This window comes from Vicugna pacos, chromosome 8 (assembly GCF_048564905.1).
Source record: "Vicugna pacos chromosome 8, VicPac4, whole genome shotgun sequence".
In the NCBI taxonomy this organism is placed as follows: domain Eukaryota; kingdom Metazoa; phylum Chordata; class Mammalia; order Artiodactyla; family Camelidae; genus Vicugna; species Vicugna pacos.
The window spans coordinates 77,256,522-77,272,695 of record NC_132994.1 but is presented as its reverse complement, the minus strand read 5'-3'; the positions used below and the strand labels follow the sequence as shown (position 1 = coordinate 77,272,695).

Here is a 16,174-nt window from a genome sequence, read left to right as displayed (position 1 = left end):
CTGTACAGTGGGCCCCTGTTGTTTATCTATTTATGTGCAGTAGTCAGTATCTGCAAATCCCAAACTCCCAGTCTGCCCCTTCCCACCCCCTCCCCCTGTAACCATCAGTTTGTTTTCTACGTCTGTGGGTCTGTGTCTGTTTTGTGAATAAGTTCATTTGTGGGTTTTTTTTTTAAGATTCCACATATAAGTGATATCGTATGGCATTTTTCTTCCAGTTTTTTCTGAATGGCTGGAGGTGAGAGAGTTTCTGGAAAGAGCCAAGTCTAGAAGCTTTTGGCACAAGAGACCATCGCTGTTTGTACAACAGATACTGAGGTCTCTCCACGCTAAGCCGGCTGTGTGACAACACACAGACACGGCCTTTGTCCTCAGGGGCTCGCAGGGAGGAAGACATCTGGAAAGAGAGTGGGAAAGCCTTCCAGCAGCTCGAGCTGCGGGCGCGTGGGACATGGTGTCTTTGTTCCTTCCATTGATCTGAGGTCCAGGGCCTCAGCCGCTTTGTCCCCAGGTGGAAAGCTATCTTCCAGACGATAACAATTACCTGCCTGTGAAATAAAACATCCACCTGCCTGAAAACATAATATGTCTTTATTTCCTAAATTCCACACATGCAGGACGGTTCACTGAGCCTCACTTTCTGACCCAGTTAGTGGAGCAAACAGTGTGCGGTCTTTGTCTGCTAGTGTCCTTCTGCCCCTAATCCCTCCCACCCCAGCTGCCGAGGATGCCAGGCCGGGCAGGAGTCGTTCATTCATCTCGTACCTCAGAGCCACCTAATCACAAGCATGGCACTACGTCTTGTCTGTCAGGGGTAGCTGTGCCCATGGAAGCAGAGACTGTCCTGGGAGGGGACGGGGACAACCAGGGCAGAAAACTGGGTCAGGACACAGGCCAGGGGACTTTCGACCCACGCAGGAGGCAGGGCAGGGCTGACGGACACAAGGGCGCAGTGGTCGTTACCTGAATTTCAGCACTTAGCAGCCTCCACGAGGCACCTGGCCAACACTAAGCTCTTCACCTCGCTCAGAATTTATCTCCCGTGTGTGTTTGCTCGGCATGGTTGTTACACACACTGCTGGTTCCATCTTTCTGTGTTTATCTCACAGATTTCACGATTCTGAAGGATGCTGTTTTCACGACTGTGTTGCTTTAATCAGGCAGAGCTGGGGAAACCACAATGACTCGGGGTTAAAATCAGGGAGGGAGCGCAGCATCCGCGACCTTGACGCCCGTCAGCTGCGGGACCCGCCCCCTGGACGTGGCAGGAGGGGCCGTCCCCTCCATCTTCTCCCACACAGCTGTCGGCCGGGACGTGCTGCCCAAGAGCCCCCCCACTTAGCTCCTCTATCTGGCTTTTCCCACATCAGATTCGCCTCCCGTGTTTCTTGCTTTTATCCGGCTTTCTCGGTTGCCTAGGAAATTAAACAGGGCCGTTCCCAGGCTGCGTGAGGGCTGGGGGCTGCGTGTCCTCTGCGAGCTCCCAGGTGGCGGGAGGGGGGCTGCCTCTTTATCTGACAAGAATTCCTGCTGCAGCCGGGCAGCCTCGTTCAGATTTTTTCCCAGGCTGCATCACAAAAGACGGCTGGCGAGAACAAAAGTGAGATGCTAGCCGGGCTGTACCCCTTTGTTGGGGAGCGGCCTGGCTGAACCTCAGGCGGACGCATGCGTAATTCGGAGCAGCTGATCAAGTGCATTGTGCCTCCTTCAGAGAAAGGGTGGTCCTGGTAGGAGGGGTGGAGGGAGGCAGAGGCTAGTCTCATTAGGAACACCCAGTTGCTTTCAATACTTGCACGATGCAGAGCTAAAATCTTCTCAGGCTGTGGAGAGAGGGAGAAAGTAAGAACTTAACCTCCCAGAGCAGCAATGGAAATGGAAGTGGAATGTTTTTAGTTCATGGCTCTTCCCCTCTTGAAACGGTCCTCGGTGCGTGTGAGTCAGACCGCAGTTCCCGGGGCCCGGACGCCCTTGGGGGATGAGGCTGCCTTCCTTGCCATCAGCACTTCTTCCCGGGTGGTGCCAGGTCACGTCACCCCGTGGGATGCGCAGGGCCGCCTTGTCCCTGTTTCCTTGTGAGTAGAACGTGCCAGCGGAGCCGCGGCTTCGGGTCCCGCAGACCTGGCTCAGGGGCTCAGTGGGGCTTGTTTTTTTCGGTTCTTCCTCAGTCAGTTTCCCCGTCAGCTCGCCCCGCGTCACCGACTGCAGGAAGGCAGAGCTCTGGTTGGTTTATGGCTGGTTTTCTGTTGATCATCTCCAACCTCTGCCGTTCGAAGAACCAGGCGTGGTCGTGTGAAGGGCAGCAGGAGAAAGGAGACGAAAACGCCCCTGCTCTGCAATTCTGGTGTAATGATGTCACGTGAAGGCAAGGCTGTTCATGTTTTCAATTTCAAGAATTCAGTAGGAGACAACCTTGACCTTGAAACAGGACATCCCTACCTTCTGGTCGGTTCAGTCCTACTTAAATCCCTCGATGTCCCTCAGCGCCATCTGTTGTCCCCTTGCCTGGTGGATTCACATCCCCAGGTGGGTGCCGCAAGGGGCTCACTGGCACTCACACGCACGTGACACAAATTTGTTTCTGCGGTGTGCGCAGTGGGGACGGCACCGGATCGACAGATCAGTTTGGAAGAATTAACATTTTAACAAGAGCAGCTCCTCCAGTCCGTGAGCATGGTCTTTTTCTTTATTTACTTAGGTCATCAATAATTTCTCACAGCTGTGTATTGTATTTTCAGTGTCTTTTTTTTAGGTCTTGCATTATTTTGTTACATTTCTCCTTGAGCATGTTTTTTACCCTTTTATACAGTTTTTTTTTTAATTTCACTTCCCAGTGTTTGCACTGCTGGCACGTGGAGATGTAATGGACTTTGCACATCACCTTGTCTCCTACAATCCTGCTCACCTGCTCGATGGCCCTGGAAGCGTCTTTGCTGGTTCCCTAGAATTTCCTACATACTTAGTCATGCCATTTGCAAATAAAGGCAGATTTTATGCCAAAACATGTGCCTTATTTCTTCTCTTGGCTTATTCCATGGGCCTGTACCGCGCGGAACAGAAGAGGTGGGAACACACATCCTCGCCTTGTTCACAGCCTCAGGGAGAAGAGGACGTGTGGGGCTTTCAGTCAGCGTGTGCGCCCAGAGGTTGGCGCTCTGTAGATGCCTTTCCTCAGACTACAGCTCTTCTTTGCTGAGGTCACTCATTCACTTGTTTAATCACAGATGCTAAATGTGCTTTTGGAGATGAACTGAGATGACTGTGCTTTTTCCTTTATTCTGTTAATCTGGTGAATCGCATTACTTTTCATGTATTAGACCATATGTGCCATCCTGGGATAAACCCCACAAAAATACAATGTTTTGTACTCTTATCGCCCCCACCCCTGGTTAATGCCCCCGGTCTCACTGCTACCACTTCATCCCACACCACAAAAACGCTTCTTTCCACAAAGAGGAGCGATCCCAAAGTGCCACCTAACAGGCTGAACGTGCTTGTCTCTTAAAAGCAAATGATGGCTTTGAGGACTTGGAATGACAGCAGGCGTGTCTACAGCCGAAGACGGGGTTCTCCACCTGCCGGGGGTGGGGGTGACCCGAGGCCTCTGGTAGTCCCGATCCACAGTTGTCCCTCCTGCAACCCTTCCTCCCCTTTCTTGAAAATGACACTGGGGAAAGGTCACTCTTTATCCCAGCTGTGTCACTGGCTCCTCCAGGCCCAGCGCCATAGCTGAGGGTCCCTCCCATCCTCATCCCAGGGCCTGTAAATGGAGACCTGGACTGGCACCTGGCAGACATCATACACACAGCTGGGCAGGACACCTCCCAACACAGGTGGGTGCTGGACAGATGCAGACAACAGGTGGACGTCTTGTCTTGGTTTGTGGCCACCTGAGCTTCCCTTTCGCAGGCAGAACCACAGGCAGGTGAGAGTCGGGGCTGAGCACATGCCTGTGGGGTGTGGTTCTCCGTCGGAAGTCAGTGCAGGATGCGCTGGAGCTGCAGGGCTCCTCACCAGCAGATAACTGGGCCGACTCACTCAGCATCTTCATGAGCCCCTTCCTCACCGGCAGCCCGGCAGGAATAGTGGTACCCGCACCACAGAGCTGCGTGAGGACCAAGTGACTTGACACAGGGGACACAGCTCGAACTGTGCACCAGGTTAGCTGGTACTGCCATGAAAGCCTGCAGTTCCCCAAACTTATTAGACCAGTAAATCCTATTTTTAGGAACATCTTGTGAAACTAATGCTTCTTGGAACGTATTTTTGAAAAATCTGGGCAGAGGAAAAATAACGAATTTGGGAGTTGGACTCTAGAACTTTGGGGCGTTTTCTTTCATTTTTGGTGTGGGTGGTGCATTTCATTGAGTAATTTTTTTGTTTTCGGAAAGAGCGTGGGTGGTGAAACAGCTTTCTTTGGCTCTCAAAGTTATGCAATAGTTTGGCTGAGTGTAAATTTCTAATAGTTTTTCTCTCAAAATCTCTATACTCACTGTTTTTTAAATTTAGTGTCGCAACAGGGCCGCGGTGCCCGTCAGATCCTCTCCCCTCTGTCAGTCACCCTGCGCACACGGGGACTGTGGAATTTCCTTCCACGCGGCACTGAGAGAGCTGACCTGTTTGCACTTCCGCGTGCCTCTCTGCCCTGTGTTCTGCCTGCCCCTCCGACGTGGTTAGGGAATTTTCCTGTGTAATGCATTTGGTCACCGCCTCCCCAGTCCGGGCACATGTTGTGTTAGTCAATTATTGACATGCTAATGCTTTGTAACAAGCAACCCCAAACTCCACATCTACAGCCATGAGTGTGTGCTAGCTGGCTCTTGGGTCAGCGTGGCCTCCAGCTGCAGGGCTGTGACCAGAGGGAGACTCTGTTCCATATGCCTCTCCGTCTGCTGCTGGGGCCATGTCCTCCTCAGGGTGATGAAAGTTGTTCAGAACAAAGCAAGTCTCATGGGCACAGTCGATGCCAACAGGACGGAGAAACGGGCCCTGCCTCTGCTGGGATACCGTCCAAGGTCACCGGGCTAAGGGTGTGGTGCAGGGAGGGGCGGTTCTGGAGCAGGAACGTGACCACTAATGGAACATGGCTGCCACTTGGTGTCACCGGTGTCTCCCACACGGGACTTGGTACAGTTCCTCTCTCCCTCCCAATCTCCTCTCTCCTCCCTCATCTTAACAGTAAGTGAATTGTACACGATAGTCTTCTAAGCCAATAATTTGGTTTCAAGCATAAAATTAGGAATGAAAATGACCTATAATCGAGGGAGAATCATCTAGCTTCCCTGATAATCACAGAAATGCAAATGACAACCAGCAAAGTCAGATCATCAACTGGATCCAGAGTCTGGGGGGCTCCGTCTCCCCCGCAGGCTGTGGCTGAGTTTGGAAGGACGATCTTCCGCAGAGGCACAGCCCCGCCTTCCCCGACGGCCCCCGCCGCTCCCGCCGCTGGGTCTGCCTGCCATCCACGCGGCCAGTCGCGTCTGGTCGGCCTGGGGAGCTCTCCACCGCGGGGACCGGCCCCGCCTTTTATGCTGAGACTGAGCTGTCCACGCGGGTGACCTCTCGAAGCCACCCGGGGCCCCCAGGCCCTTGAAAGTGACTCACCCAAACGGAGGCAAAGTGTAAGAGTGAAATACAAACTGGGTTGGGAGGACGTAACAAAGAAGGGAAACACCTCGTCATACGGCTTCGCGCGGCCACACGTGGAAGTAACGGCCTTCAGACACATCGCGCTACAGAAACGCGAATTAAACTTGGTGTCTGCTGTTTCTTTTGACTCTTCTTAATGTGATTTCTAGAATGTGTACAATTCTGTATGTGGCTTGCATTAAACTTCTACCGGAAATTACACTGGCCACCGTGTTCCCACGCTGGGCGTGGCGGCCTTAGAATATTTACAAGCTGCTTTAAGCTGTGAGGTTTAGACAAAGGCTGCTCCTTGAGTCTTTGTTTTGTTTTGTTTTTAACAAACAAAATAGATTCTGCTCATCTACTTGGCCTTTGTTGTGTTTTATCTTACCATTCTTTGTCTTTTTGTCACAGTGATATTTTTATCTTTTGTTTACTGTATTTTAAACAGAAAAGAGGAAATTATAGCGCAGGGAGGGATTGTTTGTGCTCGAAAACCTCCTCTGGTTTCCGCCAAGCACTTTCCTCCTGCAGCTCAGAGGCCCCCCTTCTCCCTGCAGGCGAGCCCCACACATGTGGGCGGGGGGCTCAGCCTCCGGGACCCCAGCGTATCTTTATAAGGCTTAATATAACCCTGATTTAACTGGATGCATGCAGAGTAATAGAAAAAAATACAGACATGTTCTGTATAAACCTACATCATCACAAGGAAATAGTTCCTATTTTAAAATCACATCAGGAAATAAAGCCCACAGAAAATGGTGACAGTTTGTAAATGTTAAAATATTGCCAGTAACATTCTTTATGAAGCTCAAACAAAAGCTGAAGAATCAGGTGAGGCTCTGTGACTTCAGGTAATCTGCCTGATTATTTTAAGTGTCGTTTGAATAATAAAATACTACGTAGCTATGCTTCTGCGTTTGTTAGTAGTTACTTTTAAGAAGCTCAATCTACTGTATAAATGATGTAATTAACAGTGGTAATATAATAATAATTTCTTTGTAAAAGAAAACAGTTGCTAATAAGGTAAACCAGTTACACACATTGACGCTTTGTCTCGAGGTAGTGCAGGCGTAAGGGGGACACACACACCTGCTGAAACCAAGGAGGGGGTTTTGCAAAGAGCTGCTCAATTGCCGAAGAAGTAACGGTTTCAACCCTTCTGGGCGGCTTTGACAAACACACCCAGACCGGCAGCTTACAAACCGCAGACGTTCACCTCTCATGGCTGGAGGCCGAGGTCCAGGGTCGAGGTGCTGGCTGTTTCACTGTCCAGCGAGGCCCTGCCTGGTTCACAGACAGGTCTTCTCACGGTGTCCTCACGTGGTTGGAGGGTGAGGGAGCTCCCCAGGGCTCTCTCTTATAAGGGCACTGATCCCACCCTGAGGGCTCCACCCTCGCGACCTCATCACCTCCAAAGTGCCACCTCCTAATGCCACTGCGGTGGGGGGGTTAGGATTTCAACATATGACTCTGGGGGACACAGTTCACGGCAGGTACACTGTGAAAGCTGGCGGAGGTGCTGAGCGTGGGGTTGGGCTGTGAGGGGAGTCACCTGGTGCCCTCACCTCCTTCCTGGCCAGCCGTCAGATGCCGTCAGGACAAGAGTGTTTAGTCTGGTCACAGGCAGTTATGACACGAGGGACCTCGTTACTCTCGTAGGGAAATGAAGGGTCAGTAAAAGGCTGGGAGGGCTAACTGCCTACCTCAGCAGACACAGCACCTGGTAACACCTGAACACACGCAGCGAGTCCCCTGTGACCGGTTGCGGTCAGAGCCCTTTGCTGTGGGTCCACGTGGACACGTGTGAGCCTCCTCATGGTCCAGCTGGGCCACCTGACGAGTAATGTGGGTCTTTACGTGGCATGTTGGGGGTCCTCCCTCCTCAATGCCCTTCCTCCTCCCTCTGAGTGACCTCGGGATCCCAGGTGCAGAGTGGGAAGTAGGACCCAGCCGCCCTCACAGCCGACACGTGCTACCCGGGGCATCCTGGCCCTGGGCAGGGCCACAGCTCATCCTGTCGGGACGAGACATCAGGGGAAACGCAGCAGGTGGTGCCCAGACTATTTCCTTCTCGGCACAAAAAAACCAAAATTCTTCTCCCAAATGGAATTTCATATACTGCGCCATCCCCACAGGCAGGCACACTGTCTGAGGTCTCAGAAGGATGAGTTTCCCACAAAAGGAAGAGAAGAGGGCAGTTTGGATGAGAATATGGCCCCTGCTCCATGTCCAGCCCCCTCCCTGCACCACCGGCTGCCTCGCTGGTTCACCCAGCATCCCACCCCTCCCCCAGGGGCCAGATGTCACCTAAGCCCCTGAGAGCTGTGGCGTCAGGAGCTCCAGAGGAGGGGGAGGACAGGACAGGGGGCCGACTATGGGGGACCGTCCACTTGATTTTTCGTTGCATTTAATTTTTGTTTAAACATACCACCCTCAAGTCATTACATTTTATTTTTTTAATTGAAGTGCAGTCAGCCCAATGTGTCAGTCTCTGGTGTGCAGCTCAGCGTCAGCCATGCATGTACATATATCCATTTTCATAATCTTTTCCGTTAAAGGTTATTACAAGATATTGAACACAGTTTCCTGTGCTTTACAGAAGAAACTTATTTCTTTCATCTATTTTTATATTTATTTTTGATTTTTAGTTTGACGTTCTTTAGAGAGAATGTGAGGACTGAAAAGCAGTTCTGCCGGGTGCTGTTGGCTTGGGAAACTGGAGCCTCAGGACTTGGACCTCGCGATGTGGGGGCTTGTGCTGAACGGTGCTCTTGGGGGGCCAGCTCTGGACGCGGCCCCAGAAGGGGAGTGCAGCCGAGCGGGCTCCGAGACGCTGTCTTAACACGCCGCCCACCTCCTGCTCCAGCCCTGGATTGGGAAGTAGAGAAATAATAGAGAAAAGAAAGTATCACTGGAAGATGGGAAAGTTAATCAAACTTGGGTTCAACCGCTTCCTCTGTGAGACCTGAAGGGGCACGTGGCCCGAGCAGGGGCTTAGTCTGTGCGTCTCCTGAGTTTCACTCTCCGCCTTGGGACACGAGAGTGGCCGAGCCTGGCTCTGCAGAGCTGTCGAATTTACTCTCCATGGTGGTGAATTTATGTCAACTGGACGGGCCACGGGGCCCAGGCTGGACATGACTCTGGGTGGGGGTGGTTTCCGGATGAGACCAGCGTTGGAATCGCAGACTCCGTGAAGCAGGTGACCCTGCCCAGTGTGGGCGGGCAGCGCCCAGTCTGCCCGGGGCCCTGGGAGGATCAAAGGTGTGGGAAGGAGGATCCTCCACGTTTCCTTCCTCAGGGATGCGCTGGGCCATCTTTTCCTGCCCTCGGGCTCCCCTGGTTCTCAGGCCTTTGGTCTCCAACCCAGTGGCACCTCCGCCCCTCCTGGGCCTCAGCTGCGGATGGCAGATGGTGGGGCTTTGCAGCCTCCATCATCACGGAGCCAACTCCTAGGAGAGATGTCCTTTCGTGTGTGTCATCTCCTCCTGGTTCTGCTTCTCTGACCGACACGCTCACTCTGAGCCCGGCCTGTGATGGGGGATATTTTGTTCCACTTCGACACCCTCAGGGGGTGGTGTGAAGCCGCGTCCCCGCTGAGGCCGGAGACAGTGCCCACCCTTGCTAAGGGGGCACCGTCACAAACCTTCCCTCCACGCCAGGGACGGAGGCATCTTGCAATGTCTCTGGTGGGACCAGCACATCCCAAAGTGGGCAGGCAGCAAACCCCTGGTGGCCCCTGAGCACAGGGACCCTGCGGCCTCCCAGACTCTGGATCCCAGATTCACGGCCAGGATCACAGCCCTGAGAAGCCCTCAGGGCAATGGGCCCAAGGGCAGCAGGGCCGTTCACGCAGCCCCGTCCTCTCTCTGGTGGTTCGTCCTCACGGACACTGGTGTCTGCAGTCTGAGGGGTCTGACTGCGTGCATTTTCAGTCTGCACATTTATGTATACTTACGTGTATAGCGATGGATTAATGAACGTTTAACAAAAGCTTTCTAACACATGTGCGTGTAAGTGTATGTATAAGATTATGATGAATTCTACTGATGCAGGGGCCTGAAGCACATGTAATAATAAAATATACAGTAATTTTATGATAAATTCCATGTGGCAAATTGATGCTCACAGGATGTTTTTATTGATTTTTGTTGGACCATGATTTGACAAATCAAATTACATGCCAGTCTGTTAACTCTTTTCTCTGTAAATTAATTCATTGTCATTAATGTGATTTGTGATCTACTCAAACTGTTTTCACCCATATAGATAATTATACATAATACATATTAAGTACTTTTAACTGAAGCCTCTCTCAGCTTTGGCAGTAGATAAAACACATGTGAATCTGCATTGGTAACATTTTCTCCATTACTTTCTTTAGTCTAAACAATCAACAAAATAATAAATCACGCCCCAGTTTGTAGCATTTGCCAATTCCCGGGGTGTAAATCCTCCCACTGTGACTCATTTCAAGCCAAGCGAACACACAACATCCTGACAAAGATTCTCCGCCACACACACACAAGGCTGTGAGTAACCTCGAAAGCAGAGAAGCTGCAAAGTGTGGAAAAATTGGCAGGAAGTGTTTGAGTATTTATTACCTGTCATGCATATAATTTATATAATTGAAAGCCCATGTAATTTAATGTGTAATAAAGGTTATGTTAAACGGCAGGTTTGCCCAAAGCCTGAAACTTCAATAAACAGTTCTTGTTGCTTTTTTTTTTTTTCAGTAAGATGTGGTAGGGAGGGCACAGCTCAGTGGTAGAGCACATGCTTAGCATGCACGAGGTCCTGGGTTCAATCCCCAGCGCCTCCATTAAAATAAATGAATAAACCTAATTACCCCCCCAAAAAATTTGAAAATTTAAAAATTTAAAAAATCTGGGCTGTATCCAGAGAGAGAGGGAAAGCAGGGAGGTGCAGGGAATGTAATGTCCCACGGCAAGTCCCAGTGTCTCTGAGGTCAAAGGTTCCGCGGAGTCAGAAGACAGAATGGTTTTGGATTATTCTCTCCCTAAGAAACGAACTTGTCTTTGCTCAAACCCCACAGCCCTCTCAGTCCCCTCCAGCCCTCTCAGCCCCCCACAGCCCTCTCAGCCCAGCCAGCGTCGAGCTGGAAGCTCTAGGAGAAGACGTCCCTGCAGCATTTTCAGTCTTGTGGTTTTTAAGGCTGTGAGGAACCGGACCAGAAATTCTTTCAGTTTGTGATCAGCCAGCTTTGCAAGCAGAAAATCCAAATGCCACACATTGCAGACAACAGCTTCTGAGCCTCAGATTCCTGGTTGCTTCCGATCGCACGTCAGAGTTGTCGCAATGTGTTGAAAAGATGGGTGCTGATCAGGGACGGTGCTGCGGGGCTGGCAGCCCTGTGCCCCGCCCGCCCCCGCTGTCTGCTGCTCTGGCGGGAAACACGCGGTGCCACCCGCTGCCTGAATGCTAGACCTCTCATCCCCTCTCAGATCTGAAGTGTCTCCCCAGCTGTTCACCAGCTGGTCGCGGCCCCCTTCCAGATGTGCACGTGGTTAACTGTCAGCCGCCAGCCTGCCCCCCTCCTCTCCCTCCGCTGGAGCGCCCGTCTCCCGCTTTCCCACGGACACTGCCCAAGGGTCTCAGCTTACCTTCCTGGATTTTAAAAAAACTAGACCCGGAAGGGAGATCAGAGAAGAAAGTCCTTTACTGTTGCCAAGGCCGCAAGGCCAAGGTTGATCTTTACGTTTTTGCTGTTGTGTAAAAAGCCCTGTTTCTAGTTCACAAATTTAGAGGTTCTCACCACCGTGGGGTTTCTGGGATGTCAAAGGCAGCGCAGGTGGCCGGCCGCCCCTGCAGGGCCACTCGGGGACTGGTTTCCTCGTGGGGCGTCAAGGGCCCAGAGTGGGGTCCGCTTTCCCGAGGCAGTGATTTTGCATTTGACCTGCAGTGTCCAGCTCTGCAGAAACGGCTCACCTCACGCAAACTCAGCGTGGAGGCTTAAACCAGACTGGCCATGGCAGCGATTTTTTCTTTCCCCAGGACGCCTCAATCCCAGGATCAGAGTTCTTGGGAAATCAGATTCTAAACAGAGGGATGTTTGGAACCACAGGACGAGAGAGAGAGGGAGAGAAGGCACCCAGAGCTCCTGAGACCCTTCCCCACCCGGGGTCACCTCTGCCCACCTGTCGACACCTGCCGTCCACCAGGGCCCCAGAGCCCCGCTCCCAGGTTACCCCTGGGGTTCACACTGAGCCATTTAAAGCTTGTCAGGCCACCGTTTCCTGAGACAGTTGGGTGATGGCATCCCAGACTGGAGCCTGCTTCTCCATTTAAGTTGTAAGATGAACTCCGGTGTCTCACTCGGACTCTGGAAGCCCTTTGAGCCAATTAGCATCACATTTTCCTCTCCTCCCTTGAATAGGTCCCTTCTCAGATGGCTTATTTCATATCCAGTCCTAACTTTCCCCCATGTCCAGTTCAGATGGAGACATTCCCAGCCGGGTCGCCTTCTTCCTGGAACCAGGATTCTTCCACTTTCAGCAACCAGGTTCCCGGTTCCCTCTTTTGGCCTCTCAGTCCCAGGACAGAGGCTTGCTGTGTTGTTTAAAGACCCAGGGGCTTGAAAGTGAACCTCCAAGTTCACGTAGGACCGAAAGCGTCCCAGAGGGCAGGAAAGCGGGGAAGAGCTCTTTTCTCCACCCACAGTCTCTGTCCAGTCCCTTCAGCGCAGGATCCTTCGGTTCAGCAAGCTAAGGGATCTGAAAACCCCCAGTGCAACACTTCCCGTGAACTAGGGGCACGAGGCAGGTCAGCTGGGTCTGTGTGTGCTTGTGTCCGTCTGCTCGGGGCCCCACGGCCCAGGCCACAGACCAGGCTACCTAAATAGCAGACACACGTTTTCCCTCAGCCCTGGAGCTGGAAACCCGAGGTCAAGGTGTCAGCAGGGCTGGCCTTCTGCAGCCTCTCCAGGGCCTACAGACACCACAGTCTCCCATGTCCTTGTGTGGCCGTCCCGCTGCACGTCTGTGCCCTCATCTCCTCCTCTTGTGAGGACGTCGGTCACACTGGATCGGGGCCCACAATGGCATTATGTCTAAAAGGCCATGTTCGCACCTGAATGACAAAGTACTTTATTGCTGACAAATGCTGACCGTCGCCTGAGGCTTCAGTGAGTCACAATCCTTTTGCTGGCGGAGGGTCTCGCCCTGAGGTTGACGGCTGGCTGGTCGGGGTGCTGGCTGCTGAAGGCTGGGGTGACTGTGGCAATTTCTTAAAATAAGACAACAGTGGCGTCTGCTCCGTCGCTTGGCTCTTCCCTGTGCAGAGGATTGCGTTGCAGAGTGCAGCGCAGTTTGGCAGCATCTCATCTTATTTAAAAAAGTTTTAGGAGGAGGGGAGTCATTAGGTCTATTTATTTATTTATTTTTTAAGTGGAGGCGGCGGGGAGCGAATCCAGGACCTCGCGCACGCTCAGTGTGTATCCACCACTGAGCTCTGCCCTCCCCGGAGCAACCATACTTCAGTCAATGAAAACAGCAGCATCAAAATCAAATAAACAAAAAACTAATAACAAGAGGCTCTGAAAGGCAGAATTAAAAGCAATTTTAAAAGTCACAATATCAAATAAACAAATGGGATCTAATTAAACTTATAAGCCTCTGCACAGCAAAGGAAACCATAAACAAACAAAAAGACAACCTATGAAATGGGAGAAAATATTTGCAAATGATGTGACTGACAAAGGATTAATTTCCAGAATATACAAATAGCTCATACAACATAACACAAAAAAACCCATCCAAAAATGGGCAGAAGACCTAAACAAGCAATTCTCCAAGGAAGACATACAAAAGGCCAATAGGCACATGAAAAACGCTCAGTATCACTAATTATCAGAGAAATGCAAATCAAAACGACAATGAGGTATCACCTCACACCAGTCAGAATGACCATCATTCAAAAGTCCACAAATGACAAATGCTGGAGAGGCTGTGGAGAAAAGGGAACCCTCCCACACTGCTGGTGGAAATGCAGTTTGGTGCAGCCACTGTGGAAAACAGTATGGAGATTCCTCAAAAGACTAGGAATAGACTTACCATATGACCCAGGAATCCCGCTCCTGGGCATATATCCAGAGAAAACTCCAATTTAAAAAGACACCTGCCCCTCAGTGCTCACAGCAGCACTATATGCAGCAGCCACAACAGGGAAGCACCTAGATGTCCATCCCAGATGACTGGATAGGAAGATGTGGTCTATTTACACAATGGAATACTGTTCAGTCATTAAAAAGAATGAAATAATGCCATTTGCAGCAACATATATGGACCTGGACATCATCATTCTAAGTGAAATAAGCCAGAAAGTGAAAGAAAAGTGCCATATGGTATCACTCATATGTGGAATCTAAACAAATGAGACAAATGAACTTATTTGCAAAACAGAAACAGACTCACAGACATAGAAAATACACTTATGATTACTGGGGGGTGAAGGGGTGGGAAGGGATAAATTGGGAGTTCAGGATTTGCAGATACTAACTACTGTATATAAAATAGATAAACAATAAGTTTATACTGTACAGCACAAGGAACTGTATTCAATGTTTTATAGTAACTTATGTGAAAAAGAATATGAAACCAAATATACATATGTAGAAAAAAATAATAAAAAAGTAAAAGTCATAGTATCAAAGATTTTAGCCCGTTATGAGGAAGAGCCTCATCGCTGGGGTCATTCAAAGCCCCAGGCGTCGGGTCCCCGTCATGAGCGTCGTGAAGGCGAAGCCACAGCCGAAAGCTTGCACCCAGGAAGCAGCTGGGGACTGTAGTTACTACGCATAATCCAGGGCTGGGTGTTTTCCATGTCATTTAGTGATGAAGAGAAGCGCCTGGGGGGAAGGAGAGGAGGGCTGTGCTAGGTAAACAAGACGGTGTTCAATTGAGAGCAAAACTGGGCAGAGACAGGACGGCCGTCGTGGGGTGGGGGGAGCCCAGGGAGAGGAGTCCACAGGCTCTTCCTTCCTGCAGTTTGAAGTGACCTCCTCTGATGTCCTTCTAATCCAGGTTTGCATTCTATTTTTGTGATTTTCGACTGTTGGACGAATTATTGAATAGGTCTAACTGTGTGGAGAGTGGGCTCTGGGGACCCCATTTTTATCCTGGAAGGAGAAGGGTAAAGATAAAAATGAGTGTGAATGGACGAAATGGTGATGTCTTGAATTTGCTTCAGAACAGCTCAGGAGGGCCGGAGTCAGCGGGCATGTGGATGGAACAGGACTGGCCACGGATTATTTCTGGGTTTTGCGACGGTTGCATGGGGGTTCACTGCTTTTCTGCACTGGTTTATGGGAGAAAATCTACACAATGAAACATTTTTTTAAAACTAGATGGAGCGTGCTTCTTCAGGAAGAAGGGCTGCCTCTCTCGGGAACGAGGATCCCTGTGGGGTCTTCACACAATGTACCCCAGCTCAGCGGGGGCCCTGCGGGGACGGCTGCAGTCCCGGGACGGCAGAACAGACCTCGCTTGTCAAGATTTGTCCTTGGCTGACACGCCTGGCAGCTCCTGAGAAGACCTGCTCTAGAGGCTTGTCTTCTGTCTCCACCTAGGACCTTGCCCAGAGCGAAAACTGACGGTGGTCCGTCCACACAGTGGGCTTTATTCAGCCTTTAAAAGGAAGGAAATTTTGCTCCCTGTGACTCGGATGGGGTGGTTGTGTCCCCCCAGATTCATGCGTGGATGCCCTAATCCCCAGTGCGACAGCCTTTGGAGATGGGGTCTTGAGAGATACTGTATTTTGGGGGGAGAAGGGGGGTAACTAAGTCTTTTTACTCGTTTGTTTTTCATTCTTGATGGCGGGACTGGGGGTGGAACCCGGGACCCCGTGCATGCTAAACAGGCGCTCTGCCACCGAGCTTGCCCTCACCCCAAGATGTGGCATTTTCATTATTTTTGACTGTTGGACAAATTATGAGTAACCCTAACTCTGTAGTGAGAGTGGGTTCTGGGGGCCTCACGTTTATCCTGGAAGGAGAAAGGAAAAGATAAAAGAGCGTGAATGGATGAAGCAGTAATGCTTTGGACTAACACTTCTCAGCGGCTCAGGAGGGCAGGCGTCAGTGGCATGGGGATGGAACAGGACTGGCCACGTGCTCACCCCTTCCTCCCGGTGAGGCCGCAGCGAGAAGACGGTCGTCGATTGTGGCCCCCACCGGGTGCTTTGAACTTGGACTCTGGCCTCCAGGACTGTAAGGGTCAACGCCTGCTGCTTAAGCCGCCCAGTTAGGCAGTGTGTTTAGCCAGAACTAAGACAGCGCGTTACGGCATGGCTGAACCTGGAGGACGCCGCGCTAAGTGAAGTGAGTCAGATAAAAAATTAACATGAAATGAAATAAGTACTGTGTGAGCCCCCTGCATTCCTAGAGTGGGGTTCCTAGAACGGGCACGTTCACTGGACAGAAAGTAGCCTGGGCGGCACCGGGGGCGGAGGGGAGGGAGGTTCAGGGGTATGGGATTTCCTTTTGGGGTGACGGAAATGTTCTGGAGTTAAATGGAGGTCCAGCTGCATA

General features: G+C 51.1%; 1 long non-coding RNA gene across 2 annotated transcripts; it reads left to right on the top strand.

Moving 5' to 3' along the window:
* The first annotated feature begins 1,804 nt into the window (after positions 1 to 1,804).
* Positions 1,805 to 2,975, top strand: LOC116281433 (uncharacterized). 2 transcript variants are annotated; one of them, XR_012075330.1, is made up of 3 exons: positions 1,805 to 2,072; positions 2,166 to 2,362; positions 2,832 to 2,975. It is a non-coding gene; the product is annotated as an uncharacterized lncRNA (long non-coding RNA). The 2 variants fall into 2 exon arrangements; XR_012075329.1 differs by having other exon boundaries at positions 2,166 to 2,664.
* The last annotated feature ends 13,199 nt before the right edge of the window (positions 2,976 to 16,174 follow it).